This window comes from Sus scrofa, chromosome 9, assembly GCF_000003025.6.
Source record: "Sus scrofa isolate TJ Tabasco breed Duroc chromosome 9, Sscrofa11.1, whole genome shotgun sequence".
In the NCBI taxonomy this organism is placed as follows: Eukaryota; Metazoa; Chordata; class Mammalia; order Artiodactyla; family Suidae; genus Sus; species Sus scrofa.
In genome coordinates, this window is record NC_010451.4 from 10,949,661 (window position 1) to 10,975,515 (window position 25,855).

Consider the following 25,855-nt stretch of genomic DNA (forward strand, 5'->3'; position numbering starts at 1 on the left):
CAGCTGTGACAGGCCTGAAAGGGGCGAGAGTCCCATGTGAGGGTCCACATGGGACCTTGCCAGCTTCTTGGCAATTGTACCAGAATTTTACTTCCATAAGACATAATGTGATTGTTTTCAGGGTTTAAAAACAAATAAATCCAGGTGATTGTACTGCATAATCAGGTCCCGGTAACACTTTGAAGTTTACACAGATTCGGGGAGTTCCGTGGTGGCTCAGCTGTTAGCGAACATGACTAGCATCCACGAGGACGAGGGTTCAATCCCTGGCCTCGCTCAGTGGGTTAAGGATCCGGCGTTGCGGTGAGCTCTGGTGTAGGTCCAGATGCGGCTTGAACTGTGGTGTAGGTCACAGGTGCGGCTCGGATCTGGCGTGGCTGTGGCTGTGGTGTAGGCCGGCGGCTACAGCTGCGATTCGACTCCTAGACTGGGTACCTCCCTATGCCCCAGGTGCAGCCCCTAAAAAAGACAAACAGACAAAATCAATCAACAATCCATCAAGTTTACACAGATCTGACACCTCACACCTGTGTCTCATCAAGGTAGGGCGGGGCCAACCACCAGCCCATAATTTCACAGATGTGGAAAATAGTGCCCAGAGAGGGAGTGGGAGGACCTGGGACTGGAACTCAAAGCCCTATTCCAACCCCGTCATCTTCCCACTCCTCCGTAGAGTGACTCCTGTTCAAAAAAAAAAAAAAGAATGAATGTAATTCCTTGGCTGGTAGACCTGCCCAGAGAGCTTGCTTAGCCCTGCCAGGGAACATTCGTTCGGTGGGCAGCCCATTCTCTGGGAGACAAGGTGAGAGATAACAGGAATAATTAAACTCTGGAACAAAGGCAACGGGATGCTGAGGGAGTTACTCAAAGGATTAGGGCAGCTGAGGGCGTGAGCCCAGGCCTCAAAGCTCGGGATCTGCCCCCCACCACTTTTTTCTTTTTCTTTCTTTTTCTTCCTTCCTTCCTTTCTTTCTTTCTCTGTCTTTCTTTCTTTCTTTTTGGTGCAGCACATGGAAGTTCCCAGGCTAGGGGGTCAAATCCCCGGCCTATGCCGCAGTCACGCAGGATCCAAGCCGCGTCTACCACCTACACCACAGCTCACGCCAATGCTGGATGCTTAACTCACTGAGAGAGGCCAGGGATCGAACCAGCGTCATCATGGACGCGAGCTGGGTGTGTTACCTCTGAGCCAGGAGGGGAATGCCCATTCCCCCACCCCACCCCCACCACTGCCACTTTTAAGCCCGGTGTTTATCAGAAAGACACCACAGTCCTGGCCGCAGGGCACCCAGAGGCGGACCCAACACAGCCCTGGCCGCAGGGGCTCCTCGTCCAGGGCAACTCAAGGCGCCAGGTGGCTACAGCGGCGGGGCTGGAAGTTCCCATTTGAGAGGCAAACAGGAAGAAGGAGCAAGAACGTGCGGCAGGAGTTCCGCCCTGGCGCAGCGGAACCGAATCTAACTGGGAACCATGAGGTTGAAGGTTCAACACGTGGTCCCTCGCTCAGCGAGTTAAGGATTCAGCTTTGCGGTGAGCTGTGGTGTAGGTCGCAGACGAGGCTTGGAGCCTGCGTTGCTGTGGCTGTGGTGTAGGCCGGCAGCTGTAGCTCCGATTGGACCCCTGGCCCAGAAATCTCCTCTGCCGTGGGTGCGGCCCTAAAAGGCCAAAACAAAACAAAACAAAACAAAAAACAGAAGGCCCACCCCCGTGCAGCAGCCGGGTCTTTGCTCGGCCACAGCGTCCGGCTGTAGCGCTGTCTCCCTCCACCAGAGGGCGCTGCGAGCGGCACTCCCCCTGCGTTTCTCCCCGCGCGGCTTTTCGTTCTAGTCCGGAGGTGACGCTCTAGCCCCAGGCTTGGGGAGGGATGCGGGTGGGGGCGTCCCTGGGGAGCGCGCAGGGGGCAGACTCAGAGACGCAGAACCAGGGTGACAGGTGGCTTTTGACAGTCGCCCAAGACTGCATTGCCTTCACATCTTCCCCCCTCTGATGCAATAACTTCCCATCTGCGGCTTTTACAGAATTTTAAAACTAACGTGTATTCAGGTGGGTTTTCGTTTTGTTTTTTCTAGTTCAATGACTAGTTAATGCTCATCCCTCATTTCGTTCTCACTGAACCAAAAGATGTTTGACAGTCGAGAGAACTGAAGCTCAAAGAGGTTAAATAATTTGCCCAAGGTCCTGCAGCAGGTAGATGACAGATTATAGATTTTAACAGCAAGCCTGTTGGGTAGTAGAGCCCAGAAGTAAACTAACTAGGTGTGTAGAATGTACAAGGGAATGCTAACTTTAGGAGTTCCTGTCGTGGCACAGCGGAAATGAATCTGACTAGGAACCATGAGGATGTGGGTTCGATCCCTGGCCTCGCTCACTGGGTTAAGGATCTAGTGTTACCATGAGCTGTGGTGTAGGTTGCAGATGCAGCTCAGAGCTCAGATCCCGCGTTGCTGTGGCTGTGGCATAGGCCGGCAGCTGTAGCTCCAATTTGACCCTAGCCTGGGGACCTCCATATGCTGCAGGTGCGGCCCTAAAAAAAAAAAAAAAAAAAAAGACTGCTAACTTTACAGATTCAGAAAGAGAATCCCAGAGAGTCAGCCTCCTTGACTCATTCCTCAGGGTTGGCCGTGACCTTGGAAGGGACTCTGGGCCCTGCCGCCAGTGGTCCACGTGCGTTGATCCGGGCTCCAGCCCAGTCCACCAACCTCTGATCAGCCTCTAGTCGTGCTGCTTGGTTGCTCTCGTGGCCAAGGGTGGTTATTCTGGGGCTGGGAAGCGCCTTGGGCCTCAGAGAAAGTCCTGCGGACCTAAGTTTGTGTTTTCTTCTTAGGTAACCTGCTCAAGGCTGCTCGACCAAGTGGCCGCGGATTTGAACCTGGGTCCTCTGAGCTTCCTGGGCAGGTGTCCTCCTTGCGCCCCACGGGGCCCTGCTCAGCACAAGGTAAACACAAGAACGTCTCGTGGGCCACTGCTCCCAGCTAGTCCGTGGCTTTTTAACAGGAAACACAGAGATTTTCCTGAGATTATTTGGTTATGCGGGATTCCCAGGCACAAGGGGAGGCCAGCAGGGAAAGTATTTTGTCTCTCAAATGAGGGTGGCAGGGAAAGTTGGGGGCCTCTTGCATCCCGGCTGCTGCTGCCACTTTCTAGTTGCATCACCCCATCCAAGACCTTTTACCCTCTGAGCTCTGTTCCCTCATGGGAATCTGGGGACATTAACATTAAAATGTGTTTACAATACGTTTGCACCACACTCAGAGCCCCCATCCCATGGCCTGGCCCACTGAGGGCCTCAGGGAGCTCCTTCGTGTGTTCCCCAAGGCTGAGGTTCAGGGCCGTGTCCCAGCACAGGGCTCCATGTCGGTTTGGGCTGGTGCCACACCAAATATTTCACTCCTGTGACCCTCTCCCTGCTGCCCTTACACCATTAGTCTAAGCTGGATCCAAGTGAGGACTGAGTCTTGAGCTCGTTGGCAGCTCAGCCAGGAGTGCTGATAAGTTAGGAAAGGGAACTGCTAAAAGTAACAGTAAAAATGGGAGTTCCCATCGTGGCTCAGCGGTTTACGAACCCAACTAGCATCCATGAGGATTCGGGTTCGATCCCTGGCCTCACTTAGTGGGTTAAGGATCCAGCATTGCCGTGAGCTGTGGTGTAGGTCGCAGATGAGGCTTGGATCCTGTGTTGCTGTGCCTGTGGCATAGGCCAGGGCTACAGCTCCTCTTGGACCCCTAGCCTGGGAACCTCCTTATGCCGTGGGTGCGGCCCTAAAAAGACAGAAGACCAAAACCAAAAACAAAAACAGTAAAACGAGTGATGCCTTATATCATGAATAGCATGTAATGTCTCAAAGCACTGATATGTTTGTTTATTTTTTTATTAATGTATAGTTGATTTACAATGTTGTGCCAATTTCTGCTGTACAGCAAAATGACCCAGTCATACATAGATACACATTTTTTATATTATTTTCCATCGTGGCCTATCCTAGGAAATTGGATACTGTCCCAGTGCTGTATTGTAGGACTTTGTTTTTTATCCATTGTAAGTGTCATAGTTTTCTGTCCATGATATATTTTGATCTCAGCAAAAACCTGTGAGGACCTCGGATGGCATTGTTAGCTCCCTTTACAAAAGAGAAAACTGAGGGTCCGAGAGGCCGTATGTGGTTTGTCCAGGGCCATACATACATCCAGTGACAAGAGAGGAGAGTACATGGGAGCCCAGAATCCCCCAGGTCTGCCCCTCTCCAAATTGCCTTTAGTAATCAGAGAAATACAAATTAAAATACCACGGAGGAGTTCCCGCTGTGGTGCAGCAGGTTAACGATCCAGCTTGTCTCTGTGGAGGCGCTGGTTCCATCTCCAGCCCAGCTCCGTGGGTTAGGGACCTGGCGTTGCTCCAGCTGTGGCGTAGGTCACAGCCCTGGCTCGGATTCATTCCCTGGCCTGGGAACGTCCCTGTGCCGTGGGTGCAGCAGAAAAGGAAAAAAACAAAACACACCGTGGAGAGCCCGTGGGCACTGTTCTATTTCCAGGAGGTGGTCCCTTCTGGAAGGAAGGGAGTGGCCAGGGGATTAGGTGTCTCATGCCCAGCTTGAGAGAGCACATCGGCACAAACTTTTTTTTTTTTTTTTTGCCTTTTCTAGGGCCGCTTCCGCTGCATATGGAGGTTCCCAGGCAAGGGGTCCAGTCAGAGCTGTAGCTGCCAGCCTACGCCACAGCAACACCAGATCCGAGCCGCTTCTGTGACCTACACCACAGCTCACGGCAACGCTGGATCCTTAACCCACTGAGCAAGGCCAGGGATCGAACCCGCAACCTCATGGTTTCTGGTCAGATTCGTTCACCGCTGAGCCATGATGGGAACTCCCACACACTTTGCTGAAGAGCAGTTTGGCAATACGTACCCAAGGCCCTAAACATTGCTGCAGGAATTCCACCTCTGAAATGCTCTTCGTGGGAAATAATCGTGGAGAATATTCCTCGCCCAGTGAAGGATATTGAAATCGTTCTGCAGATTCGTGAGCAGGGCGGCTGTGTGAGTAGCTCATGATACGTCTAAGGATAGGATATCGGCCACCCGTTAAAAATTAAGCTCTGCAGAGGCAAAACCAAAGCTGAACAAACCAAACCCAGCCCTTAATCCAGCTTCACCCTTTATGCAAAATTAGCTCAAAATGATCGCAGCTCTACATGTAAGATATAAAATTACACGTCTTGGGCAAAAAGCAAAAGAGCCTCTTAAAGACGAAGGGCTAGGCAAAAAGATTCTTAGACTTGATATCAAAAGCACAGTCCATAAAAGAAAAAATGAATAATTTACATCTCATCAAAATTTTACTTCTTGCTCCACGAAAGACCCTGTGAAGAGGATAGAAAGACAAGACACAGACTGGGAGAAAATAGTTGGAAACCACATACCTGACAGAGGATTTATCTTGAGAATATACAAAGAACTCTGAAATCTCAGCAGAAGAAGAACAAATACCACAAATGGAAAATGGGGAAAAAAAAAAAAATTGGAGTTCCCATCGTGGCGCAGCAGAAACAAATCCGACCGGGAACCATGAGGTTGCGGGTTCAATCCCTAGCCTCGCTCAGCGGGTTAAGGATCCAGCGTTGCTATGAGCTGTGGTGTAGGTTGCAGACCGGGCTCAGATCTGGTGTTGCTGTGGCTCTGGCGTAGGCCGGTGGCTACAGCTCCGATTAGACCCCTAGCCTGGGAATCTCCATATGCTGTGGGTGTGGCCCTAAAAAGAAAAAAAAAAAAAAGACAACGGAAGTAAAAATGAAAAAAAAAAAAATTTAAAACCACAGTGAAAGGAGTTCCCGTCGTGGCTCAGAGGTTAACAAACCCAACTAGCATCTATGAGGACGCAGGTTTGATCCCTGGCCTCGCTCAGGGGGTTAAGGATCTGGCGTTGAGGGGGAACTGTGGTGTAGGTCGAAAATGAGGCTTGGATTCCGCGTTGCTGTGTCTGTGGTGTAGGCCGATTTGAACCCTAGCCTGGGAACGTCCATATGCCATGCGTGCAGCCCTGAAAAGACAAAAAGCAAAAACACGAAAAACACAGTGAGATGCCACCACACACCCCTCAGAATGGCCCACATCAAAAATAGTGACAGCACCAAACACTGATGAGGCTGTGGAGACGCTGGATGTCTTGTACATTGCTGGTGGGAATGCAAAAGGGAAGGGCCGTTCTGGAAAAGAGTTTGACAGGTTATTATAAGTCATTAGAGACAATCTTTGTGGAGAGCCCCCGCGGGTTCCTGCTTCAACAGTGCTTGGATGGAACCAGGTGCTCATCCCCTGCCCCGGCTGGCCAGCTGCTCAGAGCCAGCCCAGGCCACCTCTTCCCAGCGTCCTCAGACCGCCCCAAGGCCACCGCTGCCACTACCGCTTCTCCTCCGCCTCCCACCATGACGACCTCGTGCTCCTAGCAGGTGCACCAGGACTCGGAGGCGGCCATCCACTGTCAGCCCAACCTGCAGCTCTGTGCCTCCTCCGTCTCCCTGTCCACGTCATACTATTTTGACTGTGATGATGTGGCTTTGAAGAACTTTGCCGAATACGTTCTTCACCAATCTCGCGAGGAGAGGGAACATGCTGAGACACTGATGAAGCTGCAGAACCAACGAGGTGGCCGAATCCTCCTTCAGGATATCTGGCAACCAGAGCGGGATGACTGGGAGAACGGGGCTGATGCAGTGCAGTGTGCCCTGCACTTGGGAACAGAACGGGAATCCGTCCCTGCTGGCACTGCACACACTGGCCACTGCCAAAAATGACCCCTACTTGTGTGACTTCGTGGAGACGCCTCACCCAGAAGAACAGGTGAAATCCATCCCAGAATTGGGTGACCACGTTACCAACTTGCACAGGATGGGGGCCCCCAAGTATGGCCTGGCCGAGTATGTCGTCGACAAGCACACCTTGGGGAGCAGTGAGAGCTAAGCCCTAGGCTGGCCTCCCGGAGCCACGGACGGGACTCCCTGGTCACCAAGGCAGTGCATGCATGTTCGGGTTGCCTTCCCTTTTCTGTAAGTCCTACCAAAGCATCTACTTCAGTTCTTTCTTTAGTACCATTCCTTCAAATAAAGTAATTTGGCACACACACCCCAAAAAAAGTTAGTATGAAACTAAACAGTGTACTCATTGCATGCCCAGCAGTCACACTCTTGGGCATCTATCCCAGAGAAATGAATTTATGTCCACACAAAATCTGTACACAAATATTCATAATGATACAGAATAGTCAAGAAACAGACGCAACTTAAAAGTCCTCTGACAGGTGAATGGTTAAACAAATGATGGAATATCCATGCCATGGAATACTTCATAGCAATGAAAAGGAGTGAACTATTGATACATGCAAAAACCTGGATGGATTTCAAGGAAATTATACTGCATTACAAAAGGCAATCCCAAAGGTTATATGCTGTATGCTTCTATTTATATAATATTCTTTTTGAGGTTTTTTTTTTTTTTTTTTTTGCTTTTTAGGCCCACACCCGTAGCCTATGGAGGTTCCCAGGCTAGGGGTCAAATCAGAGCTGTAGCTGTTGGCCTGCACCACAGCCACAGCAATGCCAGATCTTTTAACCCACTGGGTGGAGCCAGGGATTGAACCCATATCCTCATGGATACTAATCAGATTCCTTTCCACTGAGCCATGACGGGAACTCCCTATTTATATAATACTCTTAAGGTTAAAAAAATCAATCGAGGAGTTCCCGTCGTGGCGCAGTGGTTAAAGAATCCGACTAGGAACCATGAGGTTGTGGGTTGGATCCCTGCCCTTGCTCAGTGGGTTAAGGATCTGGCGTTGCCCTGAGCTGTGGTGTAGGTTGCAGACCCGGCTCGGATCCCGCGTTGCTGTGGCCCTGGCATAGGCTGGCAGCTACAGCTCCGATTGGACCCCTAGCCTGGGAACCTCCATATGCCGCGGGAGCGGCCCAAAGAAATAGCAAAAAGACAAAAAAAATAAAAAATCAAGATGGAGAACAGATGAACAGTTGCCAAGGGTTAGGAGCGGGAGTCGAGGAGTGGATGTGGTTATAAAGGGTTAGAGGAGGGAACCTTGTGGAAATGGAACAATTATGTTTGTATTTTAAGTCTAATGGTGGTTACGTGAACGTGTACCAGTGGTAACATTGCTTTGAACTTAAAACGACACAAAACACACACACAGACGAGTGTATGTAAAACTGGTGAAATCTGAGTACTCAGTAGATAATACCAATGTCCATTTCTTTTATTTTTTCAATTATTTACTTTATTTTATCTTATTTTTGCTTTTTAGGGCGGCACCTGCGGCATATGGAAATTCCCAGTCTAGGCGTCCAGTCACAGCTCCAGCTGCTGGCCTACACCACAGCCACAGCAATGCCAGATACAATGTTTATTTGATTTATTTATTTTTATTTTGTCTTTTTGCCTTTTCTAGGGCCGCTCCTGTGGCATATGGAGGTTCCCAGGCTAGGGGTCTAATCGGAGCTGTAGACGCCGGCCTACACCACAGCCACAGCAAGGTGGGATCCAAGCCGTGTCTGCAACCTACACCACAGCTCAGGGCAATGCCAGATCCTTAACCCACTGAGCAAGGGCAGGGATCGAACCCACAACCCCATGTTTCCTAGTCGGATTCATTAACGGCTAAGCCACCATGGGAACTCCTGTTTTATTTTTTAGAACTTATTTTTCACTGAAGTATAGTTGATTTACAATGTTGTGTGAGTTTCAGGTGTTCAGTAAAGTGATTCCATTATATAAATATATATATTTTTTAGATTCTTTTCCCATTTAGGTTATTAGAAAAGATTGAGTATAGTTCTCTGTGCTGTACAATAATAGGTCTTTGTTGTTTATCTATTTTGTATATACTAGTTTAAATCTGCTAAACCCAAACTCCTGATTTATCCCTTGTCCCTACCTGTCCCCTTTGGTCACCACAAGTTCGTTTTCTAGGTCTGAAGCCGTAATCCCCGGTGGTAGGCGGTGGTGGTTGGAAGGGCCTGAGGCTGCCCTCTGGGGGGTTGGTAATACTCTCGTCTGGTAATCTGAGTGGTGGTTACACTGATGAGTTTGGTTTGTGAAAATTCAGTGAGCTGTTGTTACTGTTGTGGCGCAGCGGAAATGAATCCGACTAGGAACCATGAGGCTGCAGGTTCGATCCCTGGCCTCGCTTAGTGGGTTAAGGATCCGGCGTTGCCCTGAGCTGTGGTGTAGGTCGCAGACACGGCTTGGATCCCACCTTGCTGTGGCTGTGGTGTAGGCTGGCGGCTACAGCTCTGATTGGACTCCTAGCCTGGGAACTTTCATATGCTGCAGGTATGGCCATATAAAGACAGAAAGACAAAAAAAGAAAACAAATTCAGTGAGCTGTACATTTATAATAGTTGTGATTTTCTGTACTTATAATTCAATAAGATGTTTTCTTAAAGGTTGAACCTATAGACAAATGTTTAAGGATGTGAGAAAATGTTTACTTATATAGAGATATCTTTTTCTTTGGCCATGCCCACAACGTACAGAAGTGCCTAGGCCAGGGTTCAAACCCAAGCCACAGTAGTGACAATGCCAGATCCTTAACCCACTAGGCCACCAGGGAGCTCCAATATATGCAGATATCTTAAGTAGAAATGAAAGCAGAGTACAGAATAGTATATGTTATTTGATACAATATTTGGTTTAAAAATTATATGAATGTATACATGCATAGAAAAGTGACTAAAGAAAGATATGCCCAGGAGTTGCTGTTGTGGTTCAGCAGGTGAAGAATCCGACTAGTATCCATGAGGATGCAGGTTCCATCCTTGCTCAGTGGGTTAAGGATCCATTGTTGCTTCAGGCTTCAGCATAGGTTGCAGATGTGACTCAGATCCCGAATTGCTGTGGCTGTGACGTAGGCCTCAGCTGCAGCTCTGATTCAACCCCTGGCCTGGGAGCTTCCATGTGTGCAGGTGCAACCTCCCCCACCCCCCCAAAAAAGGGAAAGATATGCCCAAATGTTAACACTGGTTGTCTCTAGGTGGTGAAATAATTCTAATTCTAAAATTTCTTCTTTGGTCTTATCTCCATTTGCTGTGATAAATATGTGTTACTTTTTTTTTTTTTTTTTTTTTTTTTTCTGGCCAAAGCCATGGCAGGTGGCAGTTCTGGGCCAGGAATCAAACCTGTGCCATAGCAGCAACCCGAGCTGCTGCAGTGACAATGCCAGATCCTTAAGCTGATGTGCCACAAGGAAACTCTATTTTTGCAAAAACACATACAAAAAAGTTGTTTTATATGCTTATTTTGATATTTGCATAGAATTTCTTAGCTTACAAGTAATTTTTAAAAATTTATTTTATTGAGGAGTTCCCTTCATGGCTCAGTGGAAGCGAATCTGACTGGCATCCATGAGGACCCAGGTTTGATCCCTGCCCTCCTTCAGTGAGTTAAGGCTCTGGTATTGCCGTGAGCTGTGGCAGGTCACAGATATGCCTTGGATCTGGCGTTGCTGTGGCTGTTGTGTAGACCAGTGGCTGCATCTCCGATTTGACCCCTAGCCTGGAAACCTCCATGTGTCAGGTGCAGCCCTAAAAAGACAAAAAAAAAATTGTATCTTTTATAAAAAGAAAAAAAATTGTATCTTATTGAAGTGTTGTTGATTGACTATGTTAGTTTCTGACGTAGAGCAAATGATCCAGTTGTGTATACACACACAATATACTTTCTTTTTTCATTTTAAACAAGAAGTTTATTTAAACAACAAGATGCTTGACTTGAAGGGAAACTGATCTAGAATTCATTTCTTTTAGAGTAATTTATCCCTGCTTACAGACAGATTGCCTTGCATGTACAGCGACGGACAAAAAAAGTTATAAAATTGTCCTTGGTTTTACAATGATAAATGAAAAACATTAAAATTCTCCAAGATATGCAAGGATTTTTATGTTTTGGGTTTTTTTTTTGTTAAACAGTGAGAGCAAAATAACTTACTGGAATATAAAGATAAGAAATGAATGACCAGGCCACTAATGGAGAAAGGGGGGATTTTCACAGAACCAGTATTTTCCCCATCGCATCTCCATTTGATGTCACTCAAAACATACATTGGCCATTTATTTTTTATTTACTATTTATTTATTTTTGTCTTTTTGCCATTTCTTGGGCCGCTCCTGTGGCATATGGAGGTTCCAGGCTAGGGGTCTAATAGAGCTGTAGCCGCCAGCCTACGCCAGAGCCACAGCAACGCGGGATCCGAGCCACACCTGTGACCTACACCACAGCTCACGGCAACACCGGATCGTTAACCCACTGAGCAAGGGCAGATATCGAACCCGCAACCTCATGGTTCCTAGTCGGATTCGTTAACCGCTGCGCCACGACGGGAACTCCGCCATTTAGTTTTTTTAAAAAATGCAGTATACTTGTGCACACATAGCAGTTACTTTATGTGCAGTAAAGGAGTGGGGAAGGGGGAAATGACAGAACAGAGAAAACTGTTCTGTCGTCGTCAGGGTGGGGTAGAACCAGATGGCGGTTTTCGAATTGAGAGTGTCTCCTGGGTCTGGAGGAGCAGAATTCTGGAGTAAAGGAGCAGCTTCCCTTTTTAGAAGACGCCTCCTGTCTGCTATTGGCGCACATCAGTTTCATCTTCATCCGCCAGTGCCACCTGTGCAGGTGTGTCTGTTGCGTTGATTGGCTGCCCGTCAAGTCGGAATCTGATCTGCCTCATTGACAACCCCTGTCGTTCACCGTAGGCTTTCATTGTTTCCTAATGCCTCTTAGCCTTAAACTGCACCGCAGAACCATCTTGCCCCACCTCCTGCCAGTTAATATGATGGTTATTCTCAGTCTTGACTCCTTCCTTAGGCTTTTCATTGGAGCCTCCTCCGCTGCCGCTTCACGAAAGAGGTACCAGGTCCGCACCGAGTGAGCACACAAGCAACCCCAGGAGCCATGTATATGTTTTGTATTCTTTTCCTCTTTTTTTTGTTTTTTAGGGCCGCACCCACAGCACATGGAGGTTCCCAGGCTAGGGGTCGAATCGGAGCTGTAGCTGCCTGCCTACGCCAGAGCCACAGCAACTCGGGATCCGAGCTACATCTGTGACCTACACCAGAGCTCACGGCAACGCTGGATCCTTAACCCACTGAGCGAGGCCAGGGATCGAACCCACAACCTCATGGTTCCAGTCGGATTTGTTAACCACTGAGCCACGACGGGAACGCCATCACATTCTTTCCCATTGTGGTTTATCATAGTATATTGAATATAGTTGCCTGTGGTATACAGTATGCAGTAGGACTTTGTTTATTCACTCTGTATATGCCAGTTTGCATATGCCAGCCCCAAATTCCTAGTTCATTCCTCCCCACTTCCTCCCACCCTTGGCAACCACAAGTCTGTGCTCCATATCTGTGACTCTGTTTCTGTTTCTTAGATAAGTTCATTTGTCTCATATTTTAAATTCCACATATAAGTGGTATCATATGGTATTTGTCTTTCTCTTACAAGTGGTTTGTTTTTTTTAACAGCCAAGTTTTTAGAAAGGTCAGCCGGACAGAGGTCATTATTCCAGTTTTTAAGATCAGGCAGTTGTCGCCCAGCGAGTAGGAATCACTTCTCCTAAGTCTCACCACGTTACAAATCTGAGTGCAGACCAGCGCTAGGTCTGCCAGCTCCGACCCCGAGCATTCACCGTCACTTCCCTGCTCACCGGGCGAAAGGCCGTGCTGAGCACAGAGGGAACCTCCAGGTGACTAAAATCATAGCCCTCTGAGCCAGACTCACGGGTCATCCAGGCCAGTACAGCCAGCCTCTAGGTCATGCCCCCGAATGGCCCCCGGCCCCTGATTGCATACCTTCAGTGACGGGAGCTGCTTCCATTCTAGATCTGCTCTAGTGCTCAGGCAGTTGCCCAGAGTGTCCCCTGACTCAAATCTACACCCACTCCTCCGCCTCCCCTTATGCATCTTACCCCTTGGGCTGCACACGTAAGTGTGACGCCCTTTGCTTGTGGCAGTCCTGTCGAATGTGGAGACAACAGTCTGACCCTCGCCCTTGTTCCTAAGCACAGGACTCCCAGCTTCTCAATTTTCTAGATCCAGACCCTGAGGCCCAAGGAGATGGAGCGACTTACCTAAGGTCATCACACAGCAATTTCAGTAGATGATGAATTGGCACAGCACTCTGTCCACCCTGCTGACATGGCTGGAGCTGTCTGGACCCTGGGGAACCCCTGGGACCCCCCTTTCCGGAGCAGGGAGTGGAAAGGAGACATGGGAGATGCTGAGTGCCAAAGCTGCCTGAGGGCCAGCATCACCCTCCCCCCATGAACTCTCAGGGGAGGCTGCTGGTGCTCCGCCCACAAGCTTTACTGCCCAGAACTACTTCCAGGCGGTTCAGATGCCTCAGAGCACCCCCCCCCCCCCCCCCCGAATCCCAGCTCTGCTCCTGCAGCCCCGAGGGAAGTGAGTCAGGTGGGAGGAGCTGGGGGAGAGCAGATGAGGAAGGCGGGAAACCAGGACATGGTTCCTGGTCTCCCAGCAGGGATTCCAGGGTGACCTTGAACCAGTCACTTCTCCTGGGATCTCCGCTTCTTCATTTGCCAACCAGAGCCCCATTTAGAAAAGTGGCAAGCGTAGTTTATGGGTTAAAACAGCTTAGTGCTGGAGTTCCCTCATGGTGCAGCGGAAATGAATCCGACTGGGAACCATGAGGTTGTGGGTTCGATCCCTGGCCTCGCTCAGTGGGTTAAGGATCCAGCGTTGCTGTGAGCTGTGGTGTAGGTCACAGACGCGGCTCAGATCTGGTGTTGCTGTGGCTCTGGCGTAGGCCGGTGGCTACAGCTCCGATTTGAACCCTAGCCTGGGAACCTCCATATGCTGCAGGTGCAGCCCTTAAAGGACAAAAGACAAAACAAAACAAAACAAAAACAGCTTAGTGCTGTTTTAACCCATAAACTGTGGGTCCCAGCCATTAAACCACTTCAGGGCTGCTGCGAGGATCCAGCAGGATCAGGGATAAAGGAGGGCCTAGAGAGTTCCCAAAGTGGTGCAACATATCAGTAGCAGCTTGGGAGCGCTGGGACACAGGTTTGATTCCTGGCCCGGCATAGCGGGTTAAGGATCCAGCATTACCGCAGCTGTGGGAGAATCCCAAGACAGAATCAACTCAGTCTAAGAGATACAAGGATGGAGGAAGCAACCTTAGGCCGGGCTTTGGGGAAGGAGAGTTTGCCCTGGCGAACAGGATGGGGAAGGACAGAGCTGACTCAGAGCAGGCAAAGGCAAGGATGTGAGAACGGGCCTCCCCATCCTGGTGCGAGAAGAACTTTCTAGAAATCCATGCAAAGACCAAAAAGCCTTCTTGGGAAAGAAGTGCCTGGGGAGGAGCTGGGTTTGTTTGGAATACTCTGGGGAGAAAACATTAACTAGAGAACAGAGAGGCTGGAATAAAAGGCCTTTCATGTCTTTAAAAAGGCTGAGATTCCAAGGTGACCCCGATGAGAAGGAGAACATAAGGCCGTTTTCCCTCTGCACCTAAGAGGCAGTGTCATGTCTTGGGACTAAAGAATGATCTAGAGCCAAAGTTAAAGGATTACAACACTCACAAGTGGGATTTGTATGCCGCAGCAGGCAACCTCAAACACGCACCCCACCTGGCATCTCCTGCCCTGGGGGGCCTTCGTCTTCCCAGAATCAAGTTTTAGCTTCCCGCTCTGAGCTTCTCTAGGGAGGGCCGGAGCCCCACGCCTCCTGCCAGAGTGAGGCCTCGTGAAAGAACCCGTGTGCAGGCCAAGGATGGAAGGGCGCCGGCCTGTGGCCAAGGGCTGAGCTCCCACTAGCTGAGCTGTTACCAAACACAAGTTGGAGTGTCCGATGTGCAGTGAGGCCAAACAAACCAAGAGGTCAGAGTGTGGAGCGGAGAAAGGCTGATGGCAGGGCCAAGTCAGGAGAACTTGAGGGCACTCAGAAGCCCTCAAACCCTCCAGTGGTTTGGAGGGAGAAGTTTTTATAGGCAAAAGTTTTTTGAGGGCTGCAGGGTGTGTGTCTTTCTTATGATGGGTGGGCAGTGAGGTACTGGGTGGGGCTCCAGGAATCCTGTGCTCAGCCTGAAGTTACCATCCTCCACCTGGCTGGGGGCCTTAGTTCCTGCAGAAAAACTCAAAGATATCGTTAGGTCTCTCCCTCGAGGAGGAGCCGGGACCCTGGCCCAGTGTTTCTGGACGGCTCTTCCCTTGTTTCGGCAGCCCCTTCCTGCCCTGGGTAGCAACTGTTTGAATCAGGGAAGGTCAGGGAGGTGGGATAAAGCCTATATCCCGTTGTGGCTCAGCAGTAACCTGACCAATATCCTGATGCCTGGCCTCCTCAGTGGCTTGCATCTGGCATTGCTGTGGCTGTGGTGCAGGTGGGCAGCTGTAGCTGCAACTCACCCCCTAGCCTGGGAACTTACATATGCTGCAGGTGCGGCCCTAAAAAGACCAAAAAGGAAAAGAAAAAGAAATGGGAGACAGAAGTTCCCGTCGTGGCTCAATGGTTAATGAATCGACTAGGAACCATGAGGCTATGGGTTTGATCCCTGGCCTTGCTCAGTGGGTCAAGGATCCAGCGTTGCTGTGAGCTGTGGTGTAGGTCACAGATGCGGCTCGGATCCTGAGTTACGGTGGCTCTGACGTAGGCCGGCAGCTACAGCTCCAGTTTGACCCTAGCCTGGGAACCTCCATATGTTGTGGAAGCAGCCCAAGAAATGGCAAAAAGACAAAAAAAAGGTGGGGGGAGAGACAAAGGAAGGACTTATAGCCAGGAAGACCCTGCAGGGTCCTGCTCTGGTTCAGAGGCAGCCCAGCCAAGGCCCTGACCGACCCCTGGGGACTCGCAACAGGTACCTCGGCGATTCAGAAGTCCTTTCTCATTTTTCTCGTTCTGATTCCCCATCGCTAATTTCTCCCCTGTCCCCAGAAGCCACCTCCTCCAAGCAGGGCGCAGCCATGCCCACGAGACACGCTCTCATCCTCTGCCAAGAGCTTCTGGCTTCGTTCTCTTCCCTGAGGATACGGATGAGTAAACTGGCTCCTGTCCTGATTCCAGGATGATTCAGGGTAGAGAGGAGGAGGCGGCGAGGGGAGGCTCTGAGGCCAGCCCTTTGTGATGGTCCAGAGGGCGTCAGTGAGGTCTGAGCTAGGGCGCAGGGCCCGGAAGAGGAAGAGTCCACCGGGGGACTGGCAGTGCCTGGATGCGGGGGTGAGCAGCAGATTTGAAACGGAAGCAGCTCAGCCTCGAGCCCAGCCTAAACCCAGCTTGGGACTTGAACCCAGGTGCCAGGACTCAGACCCGATTGGAATTTGAACCCACCGTTTTTTTTTTTTTTTTTTTTTTGTCTTTTTAGGGCTGCACTCACCACATGTGGAGCTTCCCAGGCTAGGGTCGAATCCGGGCTGTAGCCGCTGGCCTACACCACAGCCACAGCAACGCAGGATCTGAGCCTCATCTGCAACCTGCACCACAGCTCATGGCAATGCCAGATCCTTTACCCACTGAGCAAGGCCAGGGATTGAACCTGTGTCCTCATGGATACCAGTCAGGTCCATTTCCACTGAGCCACGATGGGAACTCTGAACCCATGGGGTTTTTTTAATTAGATTCACTCACCTCGTGTCTGGACTGACTGAGGCTCGGTTCTTTGTGTCTCGGCGCAGAAGGAATCCAACAAGAGGCAAGAAACGGATTGTTTTTAAGATAGGACGCTTGTGAGGGATACAAGCTGGCAGCCGAGGAGGCTCTGCCGGGGGGATTAGGTGGGCTACATTTTTATAATCCGAGGAAAGTGAGGACGCAGAAAAGACCGCCTTCCTCCTCACTCTGAGAAGCCGTCCGCTTCCATCCTGAGCGCCTCCTTCGTATCCGGCAAGAGAGCTTTTGCCCCTGGGACTGTCCTGGCGCTTATTCATCAGATCAGCAGAAGGGTAGCATGTGCTGAAAGAGGTCGAATCAGCTCAGGTTTGCCTGCAGTGAGGGTGTCCAGCTTTGGAATGTCATCTTTCCCTTCCACTCCTGTCCCTGGTCCCACGGGTCATCATCTTGCTGAACTTGAACGCAGGCCTCATTTTCTCTTTCCCTGATGCCCTGAGGCGTATCGCATGCCTTTATTTTGGTTTTACAGTTACGCAAGGCCACTTCATGTCCCTCTGAGGTCCCTCCTGAGCCACCTGTCACTGACAGCGGTCTCCCCTCCTGGGACTTCCACAACCGCCCGGGCAACTCTCCTACCCCATCCCTGTCAGATCGACTCTGTGTTCTGGCCTGGCTGGCAAGCTGGTGGTGGACACACAGATGGAAAAACCAGAAAAGAAGGATACATAGGAAGTTCGTAAGGAATGGCCAGCCTCTCTCTGAAAAATTCACCTTTGGCCCAGTGGGAGAAAGACTGCGGATGACTTAGATGTCAGCAGGGAGTAAATTAACTAAACGGTTGCGTCCATGTTAGGCACTATTAGGAAATACGAGCTGTGGGGAAATAGTCACGATCATTTATGCTCTGGAAGGAGCTCATAAAAAGTATCGCAATGGCGTTCCTGTCGTGGCGCAGTGGTTAACGAATCCGACTAGGAACCATGAGGTTGCAGGTTCCATCCCTGGCCTTGCTCAGTGGGTTAAGGATCGGCGTTGCCGTGAGCTGTGGTGTAGGTCGCAGACGCGGCTCGGATCCCGCGTTGCTGTGGCTCTGGCGTAGGCCGGTGGCTACAGCTCCGATTAGACCCCTAGCCTGGGAACCTTCATATGCTGTGAGAGCGGCCCAAGAAATGGCAAAAAAAAAAAAATCACAAGAGTAATCCTATTTTTGTAAAAAATAGCAGTATGTGTCCTTATCTGAAATGTTCTCCAAAGAAAGAAAGAAACACCAAAATGTTAAAAGTGGAGTTCCCATTGTGGCCCAGCAGGTTAGGGACCTGACATTGTCTCCATGAGGGTACAGGCTTGAGCCCTGCCTCTCTCGGTGGGTTAGGGATCCAGCGTTGCCGCAAGCTACTGGGTAGGTTGCAGATGAGGCTCTGATTCTGCTCCCAGCCCAGGACCTTTCTTATGCCTTGGGGTGCAGCTGTAAAAAAAAAAAAAAAAAAAAAAAAAAAATGTCAAAAGTGATTATCTCTTGATGGTGAATCACAGGGATTTTTACTGTCTTTGTATATTTTCTTCTTTCCTTCGTAAGGAACAACAGCAGCGCTGCTGCTCCTCCCTCTCCTCTGCTGTGAAGATGTGGAGTCTGGACTGACCGTCCCTTCGAGCAACACCAGAGCATCTAAAGGTACTTCTGCTCCCACCCCTGTGTGCCCCGCATCCTGGGGGTTCTGTCACCTGGGGAAGCAGCCCCTTGGGCCCAGGCAGCAGCTGAGCAGCTGCTTCTCCGGCTCCTAAGAGGCACAGTCCCTCTTGATGCCTAGATCCTGATCCAGGAGGGACAGAGGTCACCAGTGAATTGCATCAGGCTCTCTGGCTTCGGAAGGTCCCTAGGGCTCCTTCCAGGTAAGATGCAGAGAAGGACAAAGGTGAGATGCTGTCAAGCTGACAGGAGCACATGACAGATGTGCGGGAAAAACACACTGAGGGAGTTCTCTTGTGGCTCAGCAGGTTAAGGATCTGGCGTTGTCACTGCAGCAGCTCGGGTCCCTGCTGTGGCCAAAAAGAAAAAGAAAAACACATTGAACTAATGAAGGGGTGAGATCAATGTTGTGCATCTTTTGGACACATGGGGAATTCTTTTCTCAAATGAGCGACGTCAACAGAATTGTAAAGAAATTAAATCCCAAATACAAGTCACGGTATATCAGCCCCCCAGATTCGTCGAGCTCAGTCCTAGTGAAAGCCACTGACTCCTTGGGGTCCCACCGAGTTGGGGAGTGAGAGGGCGTGCTCTTCGCTCCTGGCAGGGCCCAGGCCACGCAGGGCTCAGGTACATTCCACTCAGTGCAGAGAAGACGGTGGAACAGGGGCTCACTCTCTGTCTTGTCACCTGTCCCCCCTACCCCCACCCCAGCTCACTAATCCCTCGCTGTTCCCGCCGGAAGTTCGCCACACCTGGGATGGCCCTGGACACTGGACTGAAATTGGCAGAAAGCCCCTGACCTTCTCCCAGTGAGAACGTTACTGATGGTCTCTGATGCCAGAATGACAGCCTACTGTTTTTTGCTTCTTTTCCTGACACCTGTTCCTGGCGATGACCTTGAGAGCTTCTCAGCTGCCTGCCTGGGGGCCCTTGGGCATTCAGTGGTGTTTCATGAGCCTCCCAGGAAGCTCCATGATTTCTAGACCAGTTCCCATCTAATCACTCTGACAGCTACTGAGCAGCGGTTGCCATTTCCCGGCAATTCATCCTCATCCCGCCTCCCTCTGCTCTGCTCCGCTGTGATTTCTGCCCCCAGCATCGGCAGCGGATTCGAATCAAACACTGAGGTGGATTTTTCTAATGTGTGCAAAGGCCCCGAGCGGGCTGCAGGTGGCCTGGTACTTGCGGTGTCTGTCTTTCTCCTTTCAAAAGTGAAGCTCTCACGAACAGGCGGAGGTTAGCAGAGCTTCAGGCTTCGTGCCTCTCTTAAGCGGTCTGCCCGGGAGCCCTCCCAGCCGCTTGGGCCACAGTCCCCTGGGTCCCAGGTCTCTGCCTCAGGGCCTGGGCTGTGTTCCCCTCGGTGGTAGACACCTTTCCCCACAGAAGCCCTGTAGGGGGTGGGAAGAAACGGGGCTCCTTCCCTGCCCCCCATCTGTTCCTCAGTCCCCAAAATTATACATCCAACTGGGTAGGGGGTAAATCTATCTTTCTTTCTTTCTTTCTTTCTTTCTTTCTTTCTTTCTTTCTTTCTTTCTTTCTTTCTTTCTTTCTTTTCTTTTTTTTTTTTTTTTTTTTCTTTCTTTCTTTCTTTCTTCCTTCCTTCCTTCCTTCCTTCCTTCCTTCCTTCCTTCCTTTCCTTCTTCTTTTCTTTTCTTTTTTTTTTTTTCTTTTTTGGGCCACAGCATATGGAGGTTCCCAGACTAGGGGTCCAATGGAGCTGTAGTTGCCAGCCTACACCACAGCCACAGCAGTGCTGTGGGATCCAGCCATGTGTATGACCTACACCACAGCTCATGGCAACACTGGCTCCTTAGCCCACTGAGTGAGGCCAGGGATCAAAGCCCCGTCCTCATGGATACTAGTTCGGTTCGTTACCCCTGAGCCATAAGGAAACCCCTGGGGGGATGAAGCTTTCTGCATGGAGGGAGTGGACAATCCTAAAGGTGCCACGGTGTCCAGGAGGAAGGGGCAGGCTCTCCCTGTCCTCACGTGGAAGGGGAACCCTCAGGATCCTTCCTAAAAGGAGAGGTTGCCGCAGGGCACACTCCCCTTTCTAACCTCCCCTCTCTTGCTCTGAAATTCACACCCCTCTTCCTCCAAAAGCCTCCTCCTCACAAGCCGCTCACCTGCCCCGAAGCCGGTGCCACAGAAATCCAGTCCCCACCACGGGGAGGCGGTCTCCTTCTCTGGATCCATCTACCCAGCCCCCACCCAACCCTAGTCCTGCTGAGTCAGGGTCCTGGGAGGGGGGGGTGAGATCAGATATCTGTGCTTTTAACCTGTTTCCAAGTATTTTTAGACACGTTGAGGCTTGGAAACTTCTGCCCCTTGGTTCTCTCCCATAAACAAAGGAAGGACTCAGGAGTTCCCACTGTGGCAACTCAAGATACAACGGGATCAGCCACATCTTGGGATCGCTGGGATGAGGGTTTGATCCCCGGCCCCACCCAGTGGGTTAAGGATCTCACATTGCCGCAGCTGCGGCCTAGGCTGAGACCGCAGCTCGGATCTGATCCCTGCCCTGGGAGCTCCATGTGCTTCGGGGCAGCCAAAAAAAAAGGACTCAGATTAACCTTTCTAGTATGGATTTGATTAAATTCCTTAATTATCTTCTTGGTATATGTGTGTGAGGTGTGTGTGTGTGTGTGTGTGTGTGTGTGTGTGTGTGTGTGTGTGGAGAGGGCAGCAGGCAGCCAGGGGGATGGTGAATCTGTTTATCACACTACACACCAAAATGATAAAACTGTTTATCTTGGGGTCTTGGGGTCATGGCTATTTTTCTTTTGCCTTCCCTGTATTTCCCAACTTTTCAACAAGGAAGAGTTAATTATGTAATAACGAAAAGTTTTTAAAGACTTCACCATATTCCATTATCATCCATCTTGAGTCTCAGGCCCAGCAAATCCTGCGAGCTCCCGCTATCCCAGCCTGATGTGCCGGTGGGTGAGAGCTGACAGACTGCTCTCAGAAGTGGCGCTGTTCACGGGAGCCATCTGGAAGCATGGCCCCTGCCCTGTTCTGTCGTCCAGGGCTTGCCCAGATGGCCTAGTAGCGCCTTGGCAAAATCCTGAGCATTTGATTCCCAGGGTTCCTGGCAGCTTTGGAGCTGGATCCAGGCCAAGGTCAGGGAGCCAGGTGCAGGCTCCAGCTCTGGAGAGACCTGATGAGAGGCAGGATGGCACCGGACCGTGCCATCCAGGAGAGCTGTCTTAGCCCCTCACCTCCAAGACTTGCATCATCCTCTGTGTATTGTTTTTTGAAATTGAGATGGATCTGAAAATTTGCATGTACATTTAGTGAGGTGATGTTCCTTGTTTTCCCAAAAGGTTCTTATTAGATCTGCAGGTTAGGAGTTCCCTTGTGGTGTAGAGGGTTAAGGATCCGGCATTATCACTGCAATGGCTGGGTTGGATGAGTTTCCTAGCCTGGGAACTTGCAACATGCCTCGGGCCCAACCAAAAATAATAAACAAAAAAAAGTGCTAGTTATATACAGAATGGAGCACAGTATTTGACACATAGTGACATGTTTGTTAAGAAATGAATACGGGAGTCCCGTCGTGGCTCAGTGGTTAACGAGTCTGATTAGGAACCATGAGTTGCAGGTTCAATCCCTGACCTCACTCAGTGGGTTAAGGATCTGGCATTGCCATGAGCTGTGGTGTAGGCTCGGGTCCACGTTGCTGTGGTTCTGGCATAGACTGGTGGCTACAGCTCTGATTGGACCCCTAGCCTGGGAACTCCATATGCCGAGGGTGTGGCTCTAGAAAAAGGCAAAAAGACAAAAAAAAAAAAAAAAAAGAAAGAAAGAAATGATTGTATTTATGAAAAAGAAAGAACAGTATCTAGCTTTTTGTAAGAGTGTGATGCCTTCCTATCATCCCAAAGTTACTGATGTTTGATTTAGGGTCTCCCTGGGGCTTGGTTCGCTTGGCACAGTCTCCCTGGGGACCTCACAGAGACACAGTAACCTGTGAGCCCTGCCTGAAGGGACAGGCATTTTCTCTCATTTATTTATGAGAAAGTTCCTTGCGGAAAGTTGAAGCTCCATGCTGGGTCCCACCATGTGCCGGCCTCCTCCTATCCGTAGCACATGGATTCCTGTCCTTACAGATTCGTGCTGGACCGATTCCTGTTGGGAGCAGAGCCTTTCAGGAACGTCTGTCATCACAGAAAGTAAGGGATGGAACTGAGTGGATGCAGCGTAGCCAGATGTTAATTTAAAGCAACAGGCCCCTCCTACTCCTATTCCAGGCCAAAGGAGTGGCAGTTTGTAAGGGTACTAGATGGAACCTTACTAATATGCAAAAAAAAGGGGAGGGATTCATTCCAGATGTGGAGTATTTCATCACTACAAGAAAATTAACTATTCTGAATGACTGTCACTTTGGCCTCCAAGGGGAGTGACTGAGTCCGGTGGGTGCCCTTGGTGGGCTGGCCACCTCCATGCCCATTCTCTAGCTACTGTTTTCACATCACACGCGCGTGCGCGCGCGCACACACACACACACACACACACACATACCTCTTTTTCTCTCTCTCTCTCACACACACATACACTCTTAACCCCTGTTAAGTGGAAGTGGACAGGCGGTGAGACGGGAGCAGCCAAGTCTAAATTGACAGGTGCACACCTAACTTGGCACTGGGGCCTCCTTCAAGATAGCTGTGCCATCATTGGCATTTGTCTTGTGGGTGGGTCCATGGGTCCCTCGCAGCCCTTCCCCATCCCTGGGGACCACCCACTTATGGCACCTTGACCCAGCTTTTGCCTTTTCTGGCTGAAAGCTATACCTTTCCCCTCAATTTGGCTCCCATTCAAGCCCTCTAGGAGTCACCTGCCCTTCTAGAAGGTCCTCTGAATCCAGCTTGTCTCCATGGAGACACACCTGGCCATGGGAAACCCCCAGGCATGCTCGCACAGCCAGAATCTGGGCCCTTCCCAAAGTGCCCCAGCTAGTGACTTGGCCCCCAGCGAGTGCTCTAGTCAGGCTCTCACCCCTAGACATTCTCAGGTGTGGGTCAGGAGCCAGTCCTACACCCACTAAATGTTAAGGCACACAAACCGCATTCTCTAGATGGTTCCCTGGAAGCCCCCTCTGTTGGTTTAAGAGAGGAAGAACTCCCATTAACCCTTCCCACGTGGCGGTGGGGACTGGGCGCAGGCCATGCCCGCTTTCCAATGAAACCTTCATTTCTTCTTTTTCTGCCCAAGTCTCGCCTTTTGTGTGTCTTCGCGGAGGGCGTTTTGATCTCTCGGCTGGTCTCCTGTAGGTTATCGTGTCCTTGGTCTTTGGCGCCTCCAAGGATACTCCCAGACAAAGAGGAAGTCGCCTCAGCACCGCAGGCTTCCCTGATTCCAGCGCCTCTTAGATTCCAGTGGAATGTGGATTCAGATCCCAGCCCCTTGCTTAACACGCCCTTGGGGGCACCTCGCTAAACTCTTGGCTTCAAGCTCCTCACTTGCAAATTGGGTTTAAAAAATCTTTAGTTCACAGGGCTTGGGAAAAGTTTAGGGAGATATTATTGCAAGTGCCTGGCTTGTAATAACTGCTCACGAATAGGACTCCCTTAGGATCCACGCAGCCCTACTGCGAGGTGTGCTTCCTGCTCTCAGTCTGAAGGCGTCCAGGCTACCAGGGGCTGTTCTGCCGCAGAGATAACCTCATCCATTTTGCTGCTGGTGCGTGTTTGGCTCCCTGAGGCAGGAGACCTTAGGGGTTATCTGATTCCCATCCAGCCTCAGCTAGACGACCTTCATAGCCCAAGCTCTAGGTTCTTCCCCTGAAAAGTGAAAACAGCATCAAACTGTACGGGAAATAAACCCTCCTTGACCTCACGGAGCTCTGGCAAGGATGTAATTAGGTGGCATATGGCAGGTGTCTGGCACCAGGCTTACGGCTCTCGGGGGCCCTCAGCAGTGGTGAATTCCATCACCCTCCCCACTGAGAGGGAGCAGTGGGGGTGGCATCTGTCAGCTACACGTCTTAATCCACAAAACTTGCCGTGGTTGCAGAAAAGAGTCTGCAAGCGTGTACGTTATAAAGGGTCAGGTGCCTTAGAAAGCGCCAGTGGGCTCTGACGGTTAGCAGGAGGAATGCAGTCTAGCGGCCTCGGAAGACTTCGTGGAGAGAAACCACTTCAAATTTCCTTCCCTAAGGAGGCTTCAAGACAGTCTGTTCGGCTGAAATGTGTGTTTCTTCCATAGGAAGAGCACATGCAGTGCTGGTAAAGAGGGCGCAGTGTCCACACTACGTGGACGCCCTATTGATCCCTGTGCTGTCTATGCCAGCACGTTCTTTCTTGTTTGCTTTTTTTTTTTGTTTGCTTTTTTAGAGCCACACCCGCAGCATATGGAAGTTCCCAGGCTAGGGGTTGAATCGGAGCTGTAGCCGCCGGCCTACGCCACAGCCACAGCAATGCAGGATCCGAGCCGCATCTCCAACCTACACCACAGCTCACGGCAATGCCAGATCCTTAACCCACTGAGCGAGGCCAGGGATCGAACCCGCCACCTCATGGCTTCTCGTTGGATTTGTTTCCACTGTGCCAAATACAGGAACTCCATCTAGCATATTCTTTTGAGGCAGCTAAGAGCAAGCCTTCACACAACTAAAGAGGAAGCCGTTGCATTTCGTGAGGAGCTTACAAAAATGTGGAAAGTCCTGCAGAGCTGCTTTTTTCTGGTGCCATTCGTCACTGGGTTAATGGCTTCAAGAACCACTACCCTTCCCGGTGTTAGGCTCTCCGGGGAAGTGGGGAGTGCAGATACTTCCTTCTGATATTTATGAAAAAATTCTCAGTGTTCTTTTTAAAGAAGTCTAAAGCTTCGATCAGATTTTTCACTGTGGTAGACCCAGTCTCTGTTAGAGGCAAAGATCCTACATCTGGGAGGAAATACAAAACCTCGGGTTTAAGGCTGTGAGGACAAAGTGACTGTGAGGCTGGGTGCAAGTGCTGGCGGCCGTTTAGCCCTGCTGCTGTTTATTAGGATCCGGGCTGGGCTGTGTTAGAGCGCTGCTTACCGAGACCTTTAGGCTCTAAATGATCTGTCCAATTTGTTTTTTGTTAAACCCTATCATTTTTATACCACGTGATTTTGCAAAAGGATTTTTTCCTTTACCTTGTTTTGTTTTCAGGATCATATATATTGCACTATGGCAAAAAAGCCCCAATCAGGATCCCGTTGGCAAATCAGAATGACCCAGACCTCCAAGAAGCAAAACTAAAGTGCTTTCATTTCCCCTCACTCACACATTTTCAAGGCTTGCTGAAAGCCATGTTATCAGGACAAGAGAATATTCCTCACATAGAAAAAAGAGAGACTCAGATAGCACCTCCTCCAGGAAGCCCTCCCTATAGCCTTCTACCAGACTGGGTTAGAGGTCCTTCCTCTGGGCCCTCCAGGTTCCTGCAGTTTTTTGTCTCGGCTCAGATTACATCATAGGGTCATTACCTGTGTCCATGTCTGTTCCTATCCCCTAATCCGATGTCAGTGGGCTTCCAGGGTCCAGGGCCCAGCACAGGCTAGCCACTGGGGTGACAT

At 50.3% G+C, this 25,855-nt stretch overlaps 2 pseudogenes; one reads left to right on the forward strand and one right to left on the reverse strand.

Moving 5' to 3' along the window:
• Positions 5,980 to 7,466, forward strand: LOC106504818 (annotated as a pseudogene).
• LOC110255554 lies at positions 11,345 to 12,960 on the reverse strand (annotated as a pseudogene).